Source organism: Plecotus auritus (assembly GCF_963455305.1).
Source record: "Plecotus auritus genome assembly, chromosome: 9".
NCBI lineage: Eukaryota > Metazoa > Chordata > Mammalia > Chiroptera > Vespertilionidae > Plecotus > Plecotus auritus.
In genome coordinates, this window is record NC_137783.1 from 138,931,038 (window position 1) to 138,952,129 (window position 21,092).

The following is a 21,092-nucleotide window of genomic DNA, read 5'->3' on the forward strand; positions in this document are numbered from 1 at the left end:
CTGCAGGCCGATGCTCTATCCACTGAGCAAAACCGGCTAGGGCTAAACCAGCATTTTAAAAAGCAGTTAAAAAAACACACAAAACCCAAGGTAAATTATTGGACGTGCCAATAATTTATCAAGTGCCAGTGATTTGGGTTTTTTTTTCGTGGCATTATACTAGTATACAAAAGACACACTCAAGGCCTTATTTAACTACATTAAATATAATCTCCTGATTCTGGCTTTGAGAGTTTTAACTTGTTAGTAAGGTTATTAGTTATAATTCACCTTTATAGTTTTTAAATTAAATTTATTTCATAGGTAATAACTTTTATTATAGAAGGTTTTTTTTTAGTTTTTTTTAAAAGGGTCTTTCTAATACTAGAAATGCACTCTCTGTATCTCAGGTGCTTTATGCATCTTTAGACCTAAATTCAGTGAAGTGCTAAAGCCTGGCCTTTAAATTCTAAGAATGGAGTCTGATAGGGCATAGCAGTTTATTTAAACTATAGTATAGTCAAAGTTTTAACAAGCCAAATTAGGAGTATTTCTCGTTGGTAGCATTCATATGTGTTTGTCATTTTGTGTGGCTCAGACCATGATCTACAGTATTTTATTATTTCTTGTAATAGTCTTATAAGTGTGTATAAAGGGCTCAGACAATTCATATCATGGATGGCAAAACTGAGGCACAGACAAGAATTAGAGTAAATTAGTGTCAGAGCCTAATTTTCCTGACTCTTATTTTAATTTCAGTCTTCTTAATCTGTAGTCTCCAAACTTTTAAAAATTATGGCTACCAGTGAATGTGTATTTATATATAATTTTCTGAACCTAGTACTTTACGAATGTTATAAAATGCACAGAAAATGTGAAATTTAAAAAAGGATGAGATTTTAAAACATAAGTTGTAATAATTTTTTCCCATGGCTGCCTTCCTTCCCCAGGGTGGGTGCGCCCACTTAGAGACTAGTGCACTGGATAGGCCATTCTACAGAAGAGGAAGCCATAGGGACATCTGGAGGACAGTTAGTATAAGGTGTGGGGCTTTTAAGTTGGAGTGTTCTTTTGCAGCTTTTTAATTTTAAAGAAATAGCCTTCCTTTCTGAGAAAGGCTGGAAGATTGAGAGTCAAGGCCTTGAGAGAGGTGAGCTTAAAAGACGGAAATCGAAGCCTTATTTGTTTCCTTCAGAGTTGACCAAAGGGAGAAGACTGCCCCCTGACAGCTCCTACTCCCACTGTGGAGTGCCTTTTCCGTTGTTGTTAGGCAGTTTATAGAACGCAGGATAGCTTGGTAAGCGTCTGCTCTGTGCCTGACGTGACGTAACATTGTGGAGTATGCAGCATGCATGTTAAACACAACTGATTGTATTTGGCTTTTTGCTGCAGCGTTTTTCGAGGATGCCTTAAAAAGCAGCTACCACTCGATAGAGTTGGATATGTGAAAATTATTGAAATCATCATTTCATGGTGACCAAACTTTTAGCTTGAATTATTCTATTTCGTACTTGTTTACTTTTCTTCCTTTCCCCTCCCCCCAGCCCTTCAGTACCTCAGAGCAAAGAATTCTTTTTCTGAAAGGAACAGATGCTGCTAACTTATCAGGACCCAATACTAAAAAGCCTACAAAAATCTTTGTGCTGCTTATTTTCTTTATTTCATCTATATGCAAAGCATATTGTAATTATTGCTGTTAGAGGGTTTTAAGCTGATGGTTTCTCCCCACCCTTTTTGTGCTCAGGGGAGATAGATTAGGAAAGCCAAATTGACAAGTTGGTATAAAGAAATGACCACTGAAATAAAACAGTAGTTCAAATAATAAGCAAACCAGATACAAATGTAGAATGAAAATATCTTTTAGTAAAATGTTAGCATGCTGTACTTGGAACAGATGCCACATTAATTCAAAAGAGAGCCCAGAAAATGTGGCAACTTTACGATGTCAATGGAGGGAGCTGCAATAGTTCCTGTTCTCACTGTGTCAGGTTCTCAGTACCTCTAGGTCCAGTCCTGTCCTAGATATTTGTTTTCTATATATGTTACATGTTAATATAAAAATACTAAGTCCATGCATAATATTTTGTTTATGTAATTAAATACATTGTCATATTTATTACATTAGGGTAGAAAGCCCAATGACTTAATAATGTAAGTAATGATTCTTGTGATAAATATGCATATCAAGATATGTAGAATTGGAGGCAAAATTGGGCTTTTCTCTGCACCCTTCAAGGGACATTTATGATAATGAGCTAGTCTAGGAATTGAGTCTTTCAAAGAGGCCTAGTGGGTTTTGAATGTAGAATTTGGACAAGTTGCAAAACTATGAGAATTTTGCATTTTTTTCTCATTTAAATTTGTAGTTATCATTGGACATTTGTTATGATTTTTAAGTAGCTTTGATTCATTCATTTCTTTTGTGGTATTTTTTATGGTGTTGGAAAGGAGAGAAAGGGTACTGTATACACTTGGATACTTCCAGAGTGACATTTATTTTATAGAAGGTTGCGCTGGGACATCACTGAATTGCCCGTGTCTTTCATTGCATGGTTGGTGTGGGTCTGAGTGTAGAGAAATGGGCTGGGGGCTCTTAACCAGATTTATAGTGTGCGACTTCCTGAACAGTGTACTAGTAGTGATCTAATCACCGGGGGCATATCCTGTAAATAAGTCTGGTGCGCATGCTTAGAAAAGCGCTACCGTTTTCTCTCAATTAGTCAAAGTACAAAGGCATATAATTTAGTAATATTGTTAAAAAGGTTTAAAGTTCTGATTTCTTGCAATTCAAGTGAAGGGAAGGTTTTAGCATGGCAGTGGTTGAGAGTATCCGAGCTGGAGCTGGAGCTGGAGCTGGAGCCGGAGCCAGTCTGCATTGGCTCAGATCCTGGCATGCCCTGTATTAGCTCTTGTGACTGGCTAAATCACTTCACCCTCTGTGCCTCTGCCTCTGTTTCTTCATCTGTAGAATATGAATAAATAATAGTACCCTGCTGAAGTTGTTATGAGGAATAAATGAGTTAATGTGTTAACAATTAGAAGTGCCCAACACCTAATAAGTGCCAAATAAATGGTAGCTGTTATTCGGTATTATTACTTACTTTTAATTCTGGACTCGTTCCTTCTCTTCTCAAGGCTCGAGACAAATGTTGGATAGTGGGGCAAAAGCATTAGCTTTGGGGCCTGACCTCTGGATTGGAATATCAGTACAACCACTTAAGTTGAGTGTGTGACCTTGGACTAATTATTTAAGCTCCCTTCAAAAAAGATTTCTCCCATACATGTTGTGTACCAAGCACTGTGCTGTTCACTTTCTATGATATGGGGATGATGATACCAACCTCCTTGGTTTGATGTGAAGATAAAATGGGGAAATCTTGAGACATTTGAAAAGCGATAACTGCTGTTATCATTGTTAGTGTTACAGTCCCACTAAAAGTTTATGGGAAAACAGTAAATATGGGAACAGCTTAGCTGGAAAGGAGAATATTTTTTCTGAAATGTCATAGTGAGAAAATGTGTGGATGGGAAAGTGTATCTAATGAATTTTTGTTTATGAATACCTCCAAGAGAAATAGAAAAAAAAAAGGAATATGTTAGATTTAATAGAGACTTTAAAAAGTATTTCAGGGCACTTTATATTTATTAAAACGCTTAGTGATACAAGCTTTTTTAATACCAAAAGATTGTTGCAGCTTACAGTAGGTCACTTAGCGTCAAGGTAGTAAGTAGTAGACTAGTCATTGTAACTCAAAAGTCCAAAATACTAATTAACTAGTCAGTGCATTGGGTCTACTGCTCAGGAAAAATTGTATGTGTGTGTGGTTAACCCTTGGGAGCACATGCTTGGATTAGTAACTAATGGAAACAATTATAGAACCCCAGACATCGAAAAGTGGCACAAAAATGCTTTCTGGTAATGATGGATACAGTTTTATTTGCCTTTTGATTTGGGGTATTTTGACTTTGTGAAGTTTCCTTTCATCTGGTACCTGGCCTTTTTTATGGCAATTGTTATTTTCTTTCTGTATTTAATTGTCATGTGTTACCTATATTGAGGCTAGAAACTGGGCCTGAGAACAAGTTGATTGTGATAAAAACCACCCTTTAAGTCACTGCCTTACAGTGATCTCAGCATTAAGATTGGGTTTGTTGTGGTTCTTTTTTTTTTTTTTTTTGCTAAGAAATTTGTGTTTTTAATAGTATGTTTATATGTATATGAGTGTGTATGTGTATCTATCTATTTGGTAAGTAAAACCAGTAATAGAGGAAAGGGGAATGATCATTAAATGTGAAGTAGAATTACTTTTATTCTTTCACTACTAATTTGGATCAGAAACTTTTTTGATCTTTGTATAGTTTCTTTTTTTTTTCTGGGATTCAACAAATGAATTTGTAATAGCATCTCAAAACATCCTGAACATGCTGTATATTATCACCGGTGAGCATTTGAGTTAAAGTAGAACACAGCTGACCCTTGAGCAACATGGTTGGAACTGCACAGTCCACCAATGTGGGTTTTTTTCCTTCCCTGTATAAGTGGACCTGCACAGTTCAAACCCATATTGTTCAAGGGTATATTGTAATAACTTCCCTTAACTTTTTGTTCTCATTTACCCAACTGCACCATTTGATAAAGGTCTTGTAAGTGGATAGAAGTATTTACTATATTTTGTTTTGTCTGTGTTCCTAAAACATTGTTTCTGCTCTCTGAGCAGAAATTCCAATAGGTGTGTACTTTAATTTAGCTCAACATATATTTTTAAAATTAAGCAGTTTTATAGCAGGCTGTATAGTTATCTTTCAGTTAAAAAATTGTAGTGTTACTTTACAGTAGCTAGAGTGGTCAGTAAGTAAAGCTTTGCAGCTTTAGAATTAGCATAGCGTATGTACAGTATTAAGTTTTCTTTACTTCAGCCTGTATGCAGAGCCTGTAAAAATTGCTTCTCTTGGGTAAATGGAATTATAAAAAGTTTAGCTGCTCCTGCGTTGAGCATCTGCCCCCAGGTGGTCAATGCACATCATAGCTACCGGCCGGTCAGCTGGTCGGCCGGTCAGCTAGTTGGCCAGTCACTTAGGCTTTTATATATATAGATACTACCATCCATTGTGCACACTCCTCTGTTGCCTTTCCTCTTTCTCTCTTCCTTATTATCTCTTTGCTGTCTCTTCTCTGCCTACTCCATCCCCAGTGTGCTGCTGTTCTCACTTCCTCCAAAGCCACCACCATCCTATCCTATTTCTCTTAAAAATAAAACACCACAATTACTAGTTTTTAAACAGAGAGCTGTTATCAAGACCTTAAGGCTTTAATAGTTTGTGTACCTCCTTATTTTGGGCCCTCGGCCAGGAATTGGATAATGGATAGCTTAAAATCACTTGTGAAGTAGCTGAGTGTGAAAGATTGTATAGCTGGACTAAGGGAGAGAATAGAAAAAGACCTTTTTACCTCAGAAGTTGCTGTATGTCTGATAGGGGGGAGGTAGGGGCATAGTGTGGGAAGGGGCAGCCTTGTTACTGACGTAAGATAAGGGAAATAGGAAGCATTAATGTATTCGATTGCCCTCTGTAGTCCTGTGGATCTATAGGAAAAGAAATTGGAAATGTTGGTGTTTCTGAAATTATTTTGATTTAGTAATTGGGAGGGCTAATATAATTTCTTTTAGCTTGTAAAATACAAAATATGACTATGATGCCTAGTTATTATGTGTTGATTGTTTACATTCATTAGTAGTTGCAAAATGGCAGACCCTTTACAGATTTCTCCTAGTGGCTTTGAATTGTTAACTGAATTGTTTTGGTAAGAAAAGTAAAACTTTGAAATTAGCTGTGGTTACATGTTAAGTTAATGGCTATATTGGATTTAAATTTAGTAGCTTCTAAAGATCTATACCAGGCATTTCATTCATTATTTAATTCTATACATAGAGACAAGAGCCTTAACTTAATCTGTAGTATTTAAAAAATTTATTTATTATTATTTTTAAATATGTTTTTATTGATTTCAGAGAGGAAGGGAGAGGGAGATAGAGATAGAAACATCAATGGTGAGAGAGAATCATTGGTTAGTTGCCTCCTGCACACCCCCTACTGGGGATCAAGCCCGCAACCCAGGCACGTGCCCCTTGACGCAAATCAAACCTGGGACCCTTCAGTCCGCAGGCCAACACTCTATCCACTGAGCCAAACCAGTGAGGGCTTAAAATTTATTTTTATGGAAATGTAAAAACATACACAGAAGTAGAGTGAATAATATTAACAGACCCCACCTATCTGTTACTCAAGTCCAGCAATTATTAGCATTCTGCCAGTCTTGCAGTGTGTAAAATATACAAGTTACATAACTGTATTTTTAAAACATGCGATACAAATAGATACATTGGTGTACTCAAAGTAAAGTTTGTGTGAGAATGTTAACCCTTTCCATACATTGTAAGTTTAATACTGTTAGTCACCTTTAGGTGGGAGGATGAAAACAAAGGTTTTATCACAGCGTTACCAAAGGCTAAATGTGCCAAATTGAACCATGTTAGTCCCCATAATCGGAGGCCCCCAAACAAATCTGCTCCATTTACCCTAGTGTGGAGAAATTTAAAAGATTGTATGGAAGCTCTTACAATGAGAACTATGGCCAGCAGTTCCTTGGAGCAATAGTCAGATTGGTTTGTTAGCCACCTTTTAGGATAATATGAATTAATTTGTCTTTTAACTTATTAAAGATGTCTGAGCCACCACTAACTTAATGGAGAACCACATCTGCTGTAAAGATTTTTGTTTTCTTACCTCTTACAAATCACATTTTATTTTATATACACTTGCCTATCTGTAACTTTTTTATGGGCCACCAATAATAGTCATTTCTAGAATATGTCGGGCAATATTTGAGTCAACTTGAAGTTGGAAATTACTAAATCTTTTTCTGCACTCTCTCCATCTCCGTGTTCTCTCTCAGCTGCGCGTATGTATTGATTGATGAAGGAATACATGTTACAACTCATGAATAGTTTGTTAAGGAGCGAATGTTGACTACCTGCTATCCCTGGACCTAGTAACAGTGATTAGGAACGTACATTATTTGCTTTCCTGTTTGCTCCTCTTTGGAAGAATATTAAGTTGTCTGTGTGCCTGCAGTTGTGGGGTCTGTTCATTACTAGTCGCTACAAGGTGATGGTAGCCTTAGTTCTGAATTTCCTTGCTTTTATTAGTTTAAATTAAACCCATTGGGGTAATTATTCTACCCTAGTGCATGGGGAAGCATAGTCTTTGGAGCTGTGTATCTAAACCCCTGTGTAGTGCACTGAAAAGGTATCTTTAACATTATGATGCTCTTTGGCATGTTTAGTTTACTGCAAGGAGTGTTCTTATTAAATAGGACCCTTAATAAGCTCCCTCCACACCAAAAAATATTTTAAAAATTACACTTAAGACAACTTTGTAGTATTCCCCAATAGAGTGCATGTAAAGTAGCCAGACCTTTCTAAAATAAAACTTATTCCTTTAACCGGTATTCATTTAAGTGGGTTCCTCTGTACTTCGTTTCCATGGAAATAGCGAACAGCTAACGTTATTTATAAGGTGGAAGTAAAATACGGTGCCTAATGGGACCCCATGCTGCTCTGATGAAGAGACTTAGGAAAAAAATCCATGCTCATGGGATTTTTTTTTAAACAAGGTTAATGGAAGCCCTGATTTCAGTCTTCTGTAACAGAACATATTTTTGGTTTTAAAGGCTAGCATTAATATCAAGCAAACTTCTCTTTTTGGTCTGTATTGCTTTCACTTTCAAGTTTTAGGGCTGTGTACTTATCAGCCTGATGGAGGCTGCATGCTTCAGACTCCTCTGTTTCTTTGTGGTTTTTGTTTCAAAAGTTAAAAATCCCCAGCATATTGTAGCTGTTTCAATTTCTCATTGACATTTCAAACTACAGATAAAAAGCTAAATGTTCATTAACGATAGCAGTGGTGATAAAGAATCAATATGTTGGACTATATAGATTTTTTTTTTTAATGTGAATGTTAAGGAACCATTTTTAGTTTTCAGGCCTTCTCAGGTTCTTTCTTATTTGTGTTGTGGAGCTGAATCTGTGTACTAAGAGAGAAAAGATCCTAATTTTCTTTTGGTGATAGAAATGGGGAAAATCTTAAGTTCTCTTTTATTTATTTTAAACAATGGATTGTTTCCAAAGCCTTTTAATTGAAATAAATGTTAATTCTTTTAGTCTTTGTGGATTTGGGATAAACCTTGGCTTTTTCCTCACTTCTTCGGTAAGGCCTGCTCTTAGTTTTCTAGGCCTACCGCAAAGCCTTACGTTTCGTAAGCCCCTTCAAGTGAAAGAATATCATTCCCTTTGTGTTTGTGATTGGTGTGTGTGTGTGTGTGTGTGTGTGTGTGTGTGTGTGTGTGTGTGTGTCTAATTTTTCTATAGCCTGAAAGGCACCTGCTCATTTTCCAGCCTGGTGAGTTCAGCAGTGCTATATTGAGAAGGGAGGCAGTATGGAACACAATAAGGTGCTATAATTTTTATTTAGTTAGTTTTGGTCGTCCTTGGCAGCTTGTGATCATTATCCGTTTGTCTGGAAGTACTCTGTGATTATTCCTGGCTATCAGTGCAGCAGGAGTTTTCTTCTGTGTTTTAAAAGCAAGGATTGTAGTGTACTTAGGGCTCCACCAGGGGAGGAGTTTTTGTTTTGTTATTTTGTCTGTGTGTGTGTGTGTGTATGTGTGTGTATTCCTTTGGACAAGGTTCTGGCTAATGTGGGTTTACTGTGCTCTGCTTTTAAAAATTTGGTGTTTTAATTTTGTTGTGAGAGGTATTTTATCTCCAGCAGTTCACTAGTTTCTTCTGTGCTATTGGTGCTATTTTATAAAATTGTCTTAAAGTGTTAATCATTTCTTTAGTTTAGCTTTTTCTGTATTTTTTAAATCAGGTGTTTACCAGTGACCTTCCTTAGTGACTTTTGTTTGAATTATCTTTGTGCTTTAGAGACATAGGAATTTGGGTCTATTATCCCATTTGTGAGAGAACAACTCCCAGTAGTTGCAGTTAGTGCAATAGAAAGGGCTTCCACAGATGCAGGGCTGGGCATTGATCCTCCTCCTTGGTGTTTATGCTTTACACCCAAAACTCATTAGTGTTAATCAGAGGCACTCTCTTAAATCCCTGTACACCAAGATAGACCCAAACTCCTGTAATGCCGTACAGATACCCAAGTTACTGTTTTTTGTTGTTGATGACAAGAGTTTTGGTCCTGAGGTTAACTTATTATTAAGATAAGAGTTTGAGTTGTCTTGGGATATGGGGTGATTTACTAAGTCTGACCTGTAATTAAGTTTATGTTATGATTAGACTCAGAAAACATTTATAGCTTTGTGAGCTATGGATGTTTGTGAATAGGATTTTTGTACTTGATAGCATGATGAAAGCAAGATTTCTTCTTTTTGTTCTTCCTTCCTAATACTCCTCACTTACAAATATAAATGATTTTACAAGTTTTTGTGCATATTGTAAGAGGACTTAGTAAAACAATTTTTTATTTGTAAGCCTTTCTACAATTACTCTCTGGCCTCTTAAGTCTTTTGTCAGTTAATGTTGCTCACATTTTTCAAGCATGTTAGAAGCTAATAATGTGCACTGTCTTAGAGCTCGGAAAATGCAATCATTGGTCAAGTATTAGATAATCACTGTTTACTACACTTATCTGTGAATTGTGGATTTTTATTACTTTCGTTTATTTATTCACAGACGAGTGGAAAGACTTCTAGATTGAGAGCAGTAAATCTGGGTTTTAGGCTGGGCTTTGCCTCTTTTTATCTGTGTAGCTTTGGGCTAGTCATCTAGACTTCTTGGGCCGTTCTTCCCCTATGAAATGATGATATGGATCTGGGTGTCCTTCCTAGCTTTAGGCTATTTGAGAGCCTTCTTTCCTGGGTACTAAAGGAAATAGAAGATTGTAAGGATGTAGTTCCTCATCCTGGCTACAATTAGAATCTTCTAGTTGAACTTAAAAAAACACACACAGATATCTGGACTTCAAATCAGACATAATAAAATTCAGAATCTTAAGGGTAGGGCCTGGTGAATCTATTTTTTTTAAGTTTCAGATTTATCCTACTCTAGGTTTGAGAACTACTTGTACAAAGCATTAGTTCTATCCTGTGTGTGTAGTTCAGTTAAAGTGATAAGGCATATAAGTTACAATGTGAGACGTGAGACAGTATATGATTAAATTCTAAGATGAATGAGAAAGATGATAAATATCTCAAGAATTCAAAGAAAAAGAGAACTGGGAGGTGGGATGGTTAGGGAAGGTCTCCATTAGTCAGAGTGTTTATCTGCGCCCAGATGGCTGGGTGAGATTGGATAGGCTTAGAGAAAGTAAAAGGGTATTCTTGGTATAGGAAAGATCATCCTCAACATTTGAGTTTGGGGAGGGAAACAATTCTGATGACAGTTTTAGTCTTTATTTTAGTTTTCTAATCTTGCAACTGCTGTAGATTTTCTTAACATTTTGAGAGAGTGAGCCATGAAGGTATTTGGTGGAAGAGAGTGTTCCAGCCAGAAAGAAAAACAAGTGGAAAACCCCTGAGAAGGAAACTCATTTAGAGTTTTTGAAGTACAGAAAAGAGGCCAGTGTGGCTGCAGCTGATTGAGCAATGGAAAGAGGGAAGGAGATGAGGTCTGAGAGTGGCAGAGTTCCAAATCGCTTAAAGCTTTGTGGGCCATTGTAAAGGACTTCAGCATTTTCTCTGAGTATGATGGGAAGGCACTGGAGGATTTTGACCCAAGGAGTAACTAAATCTGTCGTGGATTTTGAAAAGGTCGTTCTGAGTGCTGAGAGAATAGATTGTAGTGGGACAGAGATGGAAGAGGGGAGGCCAGTTAGGAGGCAATTGAATAATCTAGGTCAGTGGTCGGCAAACTCATTAGTCAACAGAGCCAAATATCAACAGTACAACGATTGAAATTTCTTTTGAGAGCCAAATTTTTTAAACATAAATTTCTTCTAATGCCACTTCTTCAAAATAGACTCGCCCAGGCTGTGGTATTTTGTGGAAGAGCCACACTCAAGGAGCCAAAGAGCCGCATGTGGCTTGTGAGCCGCAGTTTGCCGACCACTGATCTAGGTGAAAGATGATGGTGTCTTGGACTAAGGAGGTGGTAGTGGTGTTCAAAGTCTATATATTTTGAAGGTAGAGACAAGATGGTTAGCCCTTGAATTAGATGTAGGGTGTGGGGAAAGGGAGAGTCAATGATAAACTTAAAGTTTTGGCCCGAAGGGATAGAGTTGTCATTTATTGTGATGAGGATGATTCTGAGGAGGCGGTTGGGGGATCAATAGCCAAGAGTTTAGTTTTGGCAGGTGTTTAGTGGGCATTTGGGAATATGAGTTTGGAATTCAAGGGAAAGGTCTGGGCTGGAGATAAAAATTTGTCTGTCACCAGTACACATATCCTTTTATAGCCACAAGACTGAGTGAGATTACCTAATGGGAAGAGTTTCAAGAACTGAGCCCTGGGGCAGTTCAACATTTTGAGGTTTAAAGAGATGAGAAGGGACCAGCAAAAGAAACCTAGAAGACTGGTCAGAGAGATTAGGAGGAAAATCAAGAGTGGGTGGTCATCTGGGAATCAAAAGAAAGGGTTTCAAAAAGGAAGGAATTATCAACTGGGTCAGATAATACTGATTGAACAGGAGGTAAGGGCTGAGACTTTTCTATTGTATTTAGCAACTGAGAGGTCATTGGTGATCTTAACAAGAATGGAAGAAGGCAAAAGGCCTATCTGAGTGGGTTCAACAGAGAACTGGGAGACCACAGTGGGTGTGGTTAACACTTCAGGGAGTTTTTGCTATAAATGGGAGTATAGACATGGGACAATAACTAGAGATGGAGTAAAGGAAGGCTTTTTACATAAAAAATTAAAGATAGAAGGAACAAAATGACCCAGTAATGAGGGGGAAAATTGATGCTTAAGAGTAAGGGGAGAGTGCAAGAAGGATGTCCATGAGAGAGTAAGATTAAGAGGGATGGGGCAAGAGGGATGATTATGATATTGGGGCCTAAAGGACTAAATCCCATTAGGCAGGATTCTGCTTTTTCTTCTGAGCATTTACATTTATTATGCTTACTGTTCAGAAGTTAGGTTGATAAAAAGCAGTAAAACTTACTGTATATAAAATTAGTGTATCAGCTTGGTATAGTGCAAAAAGAGAAGAGATTGAATCTTCTGTGTAAGGTGACATTTTAAAGTGTCTTTGAATGACAGTTATCTGTGCTGTTCTAGTCCTTTACCAAAGTTTGTGATTGAGCATACATTGTAAACTTAATAATTTGAAATTTGTAGTGGGATGAATTTTAGCCTAATTTAAAACATGATCTAGGCCCTAGCTGGTTTTGCTCAGTGCATAGAGCATTGGCCTGTGGACCAAAGGGTCCCGGGTTCCATTCTGGTCAAGGGCACGTACCGTGTAGCAGGCTCCTCCCCGGCCCCAGGCCCTGGTTGGGGCTCATGCAGGAGGCAACCAATCCATGTGTTTCTCACACATCGATATTTCTCTCTGTCTTTCCCTCTCTCTTCCACTCTCCTTAAAAATCAATGGGAAAATGTCCTCAGGTGAGGATTAACAACAAAAAAACAACAACAAAAAAAACATGATCTAAAAAATAACCTCAAAAACCCCATGATATAGTATGGAACATTTTATTTTCTCTGCAAAATTTGCTTAATATATATTCTTCATGTACAGAGGTTTTAGACATTATATAAAGATAATTAATAAGTAGTTATTAATCACCTTTGATTTATTGATATTTTAAATTTTACAACCATATCAGAAATCTGAATAATTAATTTCTTTACCAGTTCTAAGTAAAGCATCTGACTGTGAGGATCTGAGGTGAACAATCTTCAGTTTGTAAAATCTCATGTAAAGTTATGTTAGCAAGTTAATATGACTAAAGCAAAAGTAATTTCATTCATTCCAACTTATATATTTTGAATGTATTTTTCAAGAACATTTATGTATTTTAAAAATTTGAGCAAATGTGAACATTTTTAACTACTTTAGCCAAAAGTGTGAACTGTATGTCAGAAACCAGTAAGTGGACTTTCAGTCAACTTAACCTGAGAAAAATCAATCTTGCATTTCAGACTTAAAATAGGTTTTTTGTATCAATAGTGCAAAAAGTAAAAATTTATATATGTCCTTTTTTGCGGCTAATTTATTCATATTAAATTATAGAAATAAAATATTTTCTTTTTTTCTCATCAATTTCCAAATAGTAGTCAATTAATAATCAGCCTTCAGAGGAAACACTTTGGTAGTTCTGATGTTGTGTCTAAGAATCACTAGTCTAAAAGTAATTTACTCTTTTGGGGTATCTGAACCTCTTTGGGAATCTTTTTAAAACTGTGAATCCCTTTTCCAGAATTTTCATACATACTAGTACAGAATTTAGCACATAGTATCATGGCGTTGGCAAAGGTCTCTGAAGCCCATTCCCAGGGATCCCTCAGGCATAAAGGATTGCAGGTTTTAAAACTTGCCCTAGATAGATAGCTTACTTACGTGATTTTTCTTTAAACATTATATGCAGACTTTTCGAGAAATATTTGGCCATTATTTATTGTAGTTTGTTTGTTAGAAGAATAACTGCTGCTTCTGGTTAAGAGGAAGTGAGGTCTAATGAAAAGGCCAGCTCAGTCAAAGGAATCTCGGGCCATAAGCTTTCTCCAGCTTGACTACCAACTACCTGTGTGACATTTGGGGAAGTCACTGAACCTCTATTTGTTCCTATGTGACTCTGCAAGCAGTTGATATCATGGTAAAATTCTTTATCAGTTTGGGATTGATTCTGCTACTGCTTTTTGGAGAAATGTCCTGGAGATAAGGTGTGCCTCCATGGTGCCTTTTTACTGAATATGACTTTTCAGAAGAGTTTATGTAGCTATACTTTCTCACATGCCATGTACTAGTAAGTGATAGTTAACATCCCAAACCTATCTGATCACTTTGAGTTTAAACATGTTTTATATATTCTGAGTATAAACCATTGTTATTATATGTGTTGGAATTAGCATCTCTAATTCTGTGGTTTGCTTTTTCATTCTCTTAATGTTGTTTTTTTTTTTTTTTTTTTTTTGATGAACAGAAGTTCTTAATTTAAATTTAGTCCAAATTATCAGCCTTTTCCTTTTCATGATATTTTAAAATTGTAATAATTAACTTATTAATCAAATATTTTTGTCCAAAGTCATTCATTGACAAATAATGCTGTGGGGGATTGATGCATAAGAAATTATCCCCAGCATGAAAAAACACCCTGCAACAGAGAGTTAAGGGTCCACTCAGTGAATTCATTCATTTAACAAATATTTACTGAGCATTTGCTATGAACATGATACTATTTTAAGTGCTACAGAATCTGTAGGTATCCATAATGTTAAGAATCCACTCTTTAAAACTAAGATATTATTTACATATAACATTGTATTAGTTTTAGGAATACAGCATAATTATTTGATATATGTATGTATTGTGAAATGATTATTACAATAAACTTGGTTAATACCATCACCACACATTGTTAACAAATTTTTTATTTCCTTGTGAGAATCCACTTTTTAATAACCATATTATTCTACAGATTTTTGCATGATTTTTCTTTTGTTTGAGAGTTTTCTAATCTTGGTGATTGAAATTGTCATTTTATATGGACTTGAGAGCTTCAAAAAAGTACTGCTACTAAAGAAAAGGCAGGATGGAACATTTTGGAAATGAATGTTAACTGCACGAATTCAGGCCCTTTGCTAGTAAATTACTATATGTTTGGTATGACTACATGTGATTAAATAAACATTTTATGATCTGGATGACATGAAGATTTCTTGAAATATCCCCTGAGGAAATGAGACCATTATTGGAGTAACATCAGTCAACAAACGTACTATGTTTAAAGCATAAGGAAGGTATTTGTAGGTTTAGAGCAGGGGTGGGCAAACTTTTTGACTCGAGGGCCACAATGGGTTCTTAAACTGGACCGGAGGGCCGGAACAAAAGCATGGATGGAGTGTTTGTGTGAACTAATATAAATTCAAAGTAAAGGAGTGGAGCAGAGAGCAAGAGAACCGGATAGAACAGCCAGATCCGGCCCGCGGGCCGTAGTTTGCCCACGGCTGGTTTAGAGCATGGTAGGGGGGAAGTTTAAATTTCTGTTTCCTAATTTTTTTTTGAGAGAGAGAGAAATTTGGGGCAGGAATAGTTAAAAGTAAACAGTATAGCCAGGCTTGACTTTTCTGACCTTGAAGTCAACTTAATGAAGTTTATTAATCTTTTGAAAACACAGTTGATAAAAGCATCATTGGGCATTGGATTGGGATCCCAAAACCTTGATTATTTTTTCCTGGTTTTACTACTGACTAAATAAGTGGCATAGAGAAAGTCACTTTTATGTTACATGGTTTATAGTCTAAAACAGTGAGACTTTAAGAATGTGAATGAAAAGTTTAGTTAAAATTATGACTATACATATAAAATGCTGTGAATTCTAAAGCCTCATAGAAGACAAGTCCATTTCAAGATTAATTGAAAAAAGGCCTTTTATGTAGACCAAACTAAGGGCCAATGATGATAGCTCAATTTGTTAATATAAAACAACAAACAGTGAAGGTCATTTGTTGGGCATGAGAGTGTATTTGTGTGTTGTTTAGTTGAGGTGCATTTCATTTCTGTGTGTCTCTTAGGAAAGGGAAATCATCAACTTTTCCTTGTCTCGAAAAAAGTGGAAAAGTGAAAAAAACTGGAAAATTAGAGCTTTAACTGCTCTTGAATTCTTTCTTGCTGTAAAAACTACCTATCCCTTTCTTTCTTTTGGGTTTTAGTGCTTTGGAGATTTTTGTGTGTTTTGTTTTTTTTCTTAAAATCAGATAGAGGTCTTTAAGTCTTCAGCTTTTGATGACATGTCATAAATCTGTGTTTGTCACCTAATTCTGTTTTCCCCTTCTTCTGTTATAGGGAGCAAGAGTGCTGAAGGAGGGCCAGTTTCCCCCAAATTGGTAAGTACTTTTGCCAGGCAGGCATAGTGTTACTGATGCCAGTTGGATAATAATTTAAATGTCCAGTGAATTTTTGCGATAAAGCTCTCTTACCAGAAATGAGGCTTTGCTGTTTGCACCAAGTTCTCAAATGCATTTATGTTTCTAATCATACTGCTAGGCTTGCATGTTCCTGCATTCGATAACCTGTTAAAATGTAAAGGTCCCCTGTGTCAAAAATGTCCTTAATGCAGTGGTTAGAGCTGAAAATTCAAAAGTCAAGAAATACAAAAGTTAAGGTTCCTATTGTGTTTTGTATTACTTAATATGCTGTTAAATTTCCTGGCCTTAGTGTATGTGCAAAATGGCTAGGTAAATGTAACTATGGGAACCTTGACTTTGAAATTTGGGACTCTTAAGCATTTATATTCTTAAATTTAATGTTAGATTGGCTTTATGATAGATACTACATTTTTAATGTGTGTTTTGTATAATTCTTAAAGAGGAAAAAAGAAAAAAAAAGAAACGTAGCAGTGTGGGGCATATAGGTAAACATTTTTTTCTCTAATATCTACTTTAAAACCTACTTTAACAGCTTATAAATCATCACACTTAATCGTTTCTTTGAATGTCTAATTCAGAATCACAGATTGCTCAGGGCAGTCTAGTGATTAAGGATCAAACAAATATTAACCTTATTTGGAAAGCATGTATTATGATAAAAAATTACATTCAAACAAGATAGCTGGAATAGGGTAGTCCCCTAATGCAGTGGTTGGCAAACCGCGGCTCGTGAGCCACATGCGGCTCTTTGGCCCCTTGAGTGTGGCTCTTCCACAAAGTACCAAGTGCGGGCGCGCGCGTACAGTGCGATTGAAACTTCGTGGCCCATGCACAGAAGTCGGTTTTCGGCTCTCAAAAGAAATTTCAATCGTTGTACTGTTGATATTTGGCTCTGTTGACTAATGAGTTTGCCGGCCACTGCCCTAATGCAAAGCTATCCTTTCTTATTTTTTTGTTTTATTTTAATTCTCTCAAATAGTAATTAACTTAATGTGTGGAGTAGATACTTGGTTAAGGCTTCTTTTTGATAATTTAGGGTCCTTGTGGTGTCTTTCTTTCCTTGTAGGGATTGGGATTTGAACATGAAAGGGAGGCATTTGAACCAGTTAACCTTGCATTTACTCCTTTTTATTTTACTTGCCTTTCTCTCATGGAACCTTTTTAAATAAAGAATCAAGACCCCAAAGCCCTTTACTCTGAGATGTGATGGAATCATACAATCTTAGAAAAGGGACCTTAAGAGGCCCTCTCTTCCAGCCTTTTACCCGATGTGGCAATTTCTTTTTCTATATCCCTAACAGATTGTTATTCGGGTACATATCGAATATTACAGTTATTTAAAAATGTAGCTCATTATTTTCTATAATATATTCTGAGGAACTCTAGTTCCACAGAAATGAATAAATATTACTGAGGTTGGGTGGGGGTGGGAAAATGTTCTGTAGTCAAATAATTTGGGAAATGCTGCATTAAAGTTAAACAGGTTTCTTTACTGCAGGACTTCTCAGAACCTTTAATATGCTAATGTGCATTGTGAATCTCCAAGAGGGGGATATGATATGCAGCATTCTTGAATACTTCTAATGACAGGGAGCCCACTACCTCATAAGGTAACCCATTCCTTTTTTGTACAGCTCTAATCCTTAGCTCTTCCTTAAACTGATCTGAAATCTATCTCCCATATCTTCCACTTCTATTAAGTACTTACTGGTTATGACAAGACCACCATATCCTCTGTGTTAATCTTTGTGTAGCAAATATGTATATGATTCTGGCCATGCTTGTCTGGACTATTTTTTTTGTCATTAAATAGTATTCTGGTAAATGTGGCAACCGATTCTAAAATTTTAGCCTCATTGTCACTATGCTTTTATACACTGCTCTCCAGCCTTCTTCATTTTGAATTTCTGTGAATTTTTAAATTTATGTCAACATTCTGGTTGTTGGGTATAGTTGGGATGATTTTAGTAAACATGCTTGATTTCTGTAAAGAAAGGTGGGAAATAGGAGAATGTGTGTGTGCGTGTGTGTGTGTGTGTGTGTGTGTGTGTGTGTGTGTGCGCGCGCGCGCGCGCCAGCTAGGCCTGGGCCCAGGAAGCTGAGGTAGAAATGGGATGTTAGAGTCAACGCTGGCGGTAAGGAGAAGTGCAGGACGCTGCCCCAGACCTGGGAAGGAGGGTGCTGTGGGGACTTGACCTGACTCAAAACACTCACACCCTTGGGTTGTAATGGTATGACCTGTGTCGGTATTACTTTTTTTTTTTTTTTTTTAATGAGGACCTGGCCTCCTCCCCCAAAAATACAAATGGGAAAGATGTATATTTTTTCCTCGAACACATTCAGACATTCAGATAATCATAAATCTAGGTGTGTGTGTGTGTGTGTGTGTGTGTGTGTGTGTGTAGAAGTTTAATTTAATGGTTAGGAAATACCAATCTCACTAGCTGAAGTGATTTTTGTCAGCAGTTATAATACCAGGATTTGAATATAGTAACCTTGTCAGAAACTTCTAAAATCAAGATTGTCCAGCTCTGTGCAGGAGCATTTTTTTTAAAAAAATACATTTTATTTACTTTTACAGAGAGGAAGGGAGAGGGAAAGAGAGTTAGAAACATTGATGAGAGAGAAACATCAATCAGCTGCCTCCTGCACACCTCCTACTGGGGATGTGCCCGCAACCAAGGTACATGCCCTTGACCGGAATCGAACCTGGACCCTTGAGTCTGCAGGCTGACGCTTTATCCACTGAGCCAAACCGGTTAGGGTTGCAGGAGCATTTTTTTGTTGTTGTTGACCTGTGGAGTGTCACCAAAAAGATACCACCATGAAAAACAAATAAACAGATATTACATTGGGTTTTTATGTCATTTTTATTGATTCCTGTTAGTAAATGTTAGTTTTCAATAAGTATTACTAAAATAATTTTATTATTTTTAGCATCCATGATAATTTTTAGCATTATTAGTTAAAAGTTATTGTTTTATCTCCTAACATGTTAGATACATAGTATTTTGCACAAATTAAAACCTGATATTTTAGTATTAGGCATGTGACAAGTAAGGAGACATTGATCTGTCAAGACTTTCTACTTTTTTATATTTAAAAAAATTATACCTACTCAAAACACTGTTGTGAGATGATAGATTAAAAGTGGAGTCTTGCCGAAACCGGTTTGGCTCAGTGGATAGAGCGTCGGCCTGCGGACTGAGGGGTCCCAGGTTCGATTCCGGTCAGGGGCACGTGCCTTGGTTGCGGGCACATCCCCAGTGGGAGGTGTGCAGGAGGCAGCTGATCGATGTTTCTCTCTCATCGATGTTTCTGGCTCTCTATCCCTCTCCCTTCCTCTCTGTAAAAAATCAATAAAATATATATATTTAAAAAAAAAAAAAAGTGGAGTCTTACACCAAGTAATTCTATAGTATAGAGAACACAGAACTAACCATTTCTAGGGAATTCAGTCTGGGTGCACAATGTATTATGGACTTATTGTTAGTTAAAGAAACTTGGTTGACGAGTGGAGTTTTGATTGATAAAGGGTTTATAAGCAGTTCAGGAACAGAGTAGTGTTTCTTAGCAGTGAATTCAAAGTTACAGCATGACAACTTTATTAGAATCATAATGAAAGACCTGGCAGTCACATATCTCCAAGCAGAACTATACCCAGAAAAATAGTTGGAAAGCCTTTTTTAAAAAAATTCTTTGTTGTATAAAGTATTACGTAAGTCTCCTTTTTCCCCCATGACCTCTCCCCGGCCGTCCCCACACCCCAGCACATGCCCTCACTTCCCTACTCTCTGTGTCTGTTAGTTATGCTCATATGCATGCATACAAGTCCTTTGGTTGATCTCTTACCCCCTCACCTCCCGCCTTCCCTCATAAGTTGGACAGTCTATTCAATGCTTCTATGATTCTGGTTCTATTTTTGTTCATCAGTTTATGTTGTTCATTATATTCTACAAATGAGTGAGATCATGTGATATTTATCTTTTTCTGACTGACTTATTTCGCTTAGCATAATGCTCTCCAGTTTCATCCATGCTGTTGCAAATGGTAAGAATTCCTTCTTTTTTCTACAGCAGCATGGTATTCCATTGTGTAGATGTACCACAGTTTTCTAATCCACTCATCTGCTGATGGGCATTTAGGCTGTTTCCAAATCTTAGCTATGGTGAATTGTGCTGCTATGAACATAGGGGTGCATATATCCTTTCTGATTGGTGTTTCTGTTTTCTTGGGATATATTCCTAGAAGTGGGATTCTGGGTCAAATGGAAGTTCCATTTTTAATTTTTTGAGGAAACGTCATACTGTTCTCCACAGTGGCTGCACCAATCTGCGTTCCCACCAGTGGTGCAAGAGGGTTCCTTTTTCTCCACATCCTCGCCAGCCCTTGTCATTTGTTGATTAGTTGATGTTAGCCAGGAAAGCCTTTTTTTAAAGAAAATGTAAAAATAGGAAAGCCTACTATCCTCTCAGCAATCTAATGTGTTGAGAAGTTTATAACTAAGTTACGTGCCTGAATAAAAGCACTAAATGTGTTAGGAATAGCATAGAACCTTACAGTTTACAAAGGAGTTTTCACGTGGTATTTACCTTATTCAGACCTCATACCATTTTTATGAAGTAGGCGGTACTGTTCCCATTTTCCTGATTTATAAGCAAACATACATACAAATTTTAAAAACCCTGAGGCTGAGAGTGATTACATGGTAAGTGGAATCAGTTGGGTTTTTTTTGTTTGTTTGTTTTTGGGGACAGACAGTGTTCTTTCCAGACATCACAGCTGCCTTTCTCAGTGAAACTTGATTATTGTTTTGAATGGTTGATGAGTGAAGTTTTTATTTGTCTATGTTTTTGGTTTTTTATTATTTGAAGGTGAGAGGCTATTAGGTGTCCCAGTGGTTTGAGATGGATAGTTTTGAAGATAATACATGTTGATATTTTGTGCTAGGCAATTGTCCTTTCTGATGGTGGTATTTAGAGCTGTTGGGTGGTGAAAGGCATTGTACTTCAATAAA

The 21,092-nt window shown here is 36.9% G+C and overlaps 1 protein-coding gene across 14 annotated transcripts in view; it reads left to right on the forward strand.

Moving 5' to 3' along the window:
• Positions 1-21,092, forward strand: part of PHF21A (PHD finger protein 21A) — a 167,922-nt gene that overhangs the window by 13,069 nt on the left and 133,761 nt on the right. For 11 of the 14 annotated variants that reach the window (XM_080688067.1, XM_080688070.1, XM_080688079.1 and 8 more), the window contains exon 2: positions 15,993-16,033. The gene's annotated coding sequence lies outside the window, so the exon portion shown is untranslated. Of the gene's footprint in view, positions 1-15,992; positions 16,034-17,573; positions 17,686-21,092 lie in introns of all 14 variants that reach the window. The other 3 variants (XM_080688073.1, XM_080688078.1, XM_080688075.1) reach the window with 1 other exon arrangement.